Genomic DNA, 2015 nt, shown 5'->3' on the forward strand with positions numbered 1-2015 from the left:
CTGTCTCTGAGGACTTGTGTTGGCTGGGGTGTTCCTGAGGCTTTTTATATTATTGCAACACTAAAGGTACATGGGTTCTCATCCTGTACTACATTACTGGAAATTACACAAAACCCTGTCTGTCTCCCTGCACTTTGAAACTAACCCTGAGAGAGGCAAACACTCTTAGGTCTCAACAAATTCTCAGCATGCTTAAAGTTTAACTGATTTGGTATAAGATCTATTTTGTATAATGTCCAGCTATTTCTCTGTTAGGGCTGCTATACCGAAAATACCACATAGGCTTGTAGCTTAAACAAGAATCACTTATTTCTCAGAGTTCTGGAGACAAAGAATTCCAGGATCAAGGAGCCAGCAGATTAGGTGTCTGGTGAGAACCCATTTCCTGGTTATAAGCAGCCTTTTTCTCACTGTGTCTTCCTAAAGCAGGAGAGGTGATGGAGGTATCTAGGATCTCTTTTACAAGAATTCTACAGGCATACCTTATTTAATTGTGCTTTGCTTATTTGCAGACATTGCTTTTTTTTAATATAAATTGAAAGTTTGTAGCAACCCTACATCAAGCAAGTCTATTGGCATCATTTTTCCAATAGCATTTGCTTGATTTGTGTCTCTGTATCATATTTTGGTAATTTTGGTAATATGTCTAATGTTTTCATTATTATTCAATTGCTTTAAAAAATTTATTTCGTACTGGGGTATAGCCAATTAACAATATTTTGATCATTTTAAGTGAACAGCAGAACGGACTCAGCCATACATATACACGTGTCCATCCTCCCCCAAGCTCCTTTCCCATCCAGGCTGCCACATAACATTAAGCAGAGTTCCATGTGCTACACATTAGGTCCTTGCTGGTTATCCATTTTAAATATAGCAAATGTGCATGTCGATTTGTTATGGTGATCTGTTATCAGTGATCTTTGATTTAATTATTGTAATTGTTTTGGGACATCATGAACTCTGTCCATATAAAATTGAGTTTAATTAATAAATATATATGTTCTAATTGCTTCACCAAACACTATTCCCCCATCTCTCTTCCTCTCCTTGGGCCTTTCTATTCCCTGAGACACAACAACATTGAAATTAGGTCAATTAATAACCTTACGATAACCCCAAGTGTTCATCTCTCCCTTTAAATCATAAATCAGAAATGATATAGTTTAGGGAAGAGTTCAGTTTAGTTCAGGGAAGAAGGCATGTTGAAAGCTAGGGTAGGTTGAAAGCTAAGCTTCTTGTGCCAAACACTTAGCCAAATTGTGAATGCAAAGAGAAAGAGAAGGAAATTAAAAGTGCTACTCCAGTGAACACACAAATGATAAGAAAGTGAAACAGTCTTGTTACTGATATGGAGAAAGTTACAGTGCCTAGATAGGTGATTAAACCAGCCACAATATTCCCTTAAGTTGAAGCCTATCCAGAACAAAGCCCCAACTCTCCTCATTCTCTAAAGGCTGAAAGAGGTGAAGAAGCTGCAGAGGAAAGGTGAAGCTAGCAGAGGTTGTTTCATGAGGTTTAATGAAAGCAGCTGTCTCCATAACATAAAAGTGCAAAGTGAAGCAGCAGGTGCTGATGTAGAAGCTGCCGTAACTTATAGAGAAGATCTAGCTAAGATAACTAATGGCAGTTACACTAACACCAGACTTCCCTGGTGGCTCAGTGGTTAAGAATCTGCCTGCAGTGCAGGAGACCTGGGTTTGATCTCTGGATCAGGAAGATTCCCCTAGAGAAGGGTATGGCAACCCATTCCAGTATTCTTGCCTGGAGATTTCCATGGACAGAGGAGCCTAGTGGGCTACAGTCCATAGGGTCGAAAAGAATCAGATATCACTAAGTCGACTGAACATGCATGCATACACTCTAACACCATCCTCACAGATTTTCAGTGTAGATGAGACAGGCTTCTATTGGAAGAAGATGCCATCTAAGACCATCACTGCTAGAGAGAAGTCAATGCCTGGCTTCAAAGTTTCAAAGGACATTCTGACTCTTGAGTCTAATGGCTAATGCAG

This window comes from Capra hircus, chromosome 6 (assembly GCF_001704415.2).
Source record: "Capra hircus breed San Clemente chromosome 6, ASM170441v1, whole genome shotgun sequence".
Lineage (NCBI taxonomy): Eukaryota > Metazoa > Chordata > Mammalia > Artiodactyla > Bovidae > Capra > Capra hircus.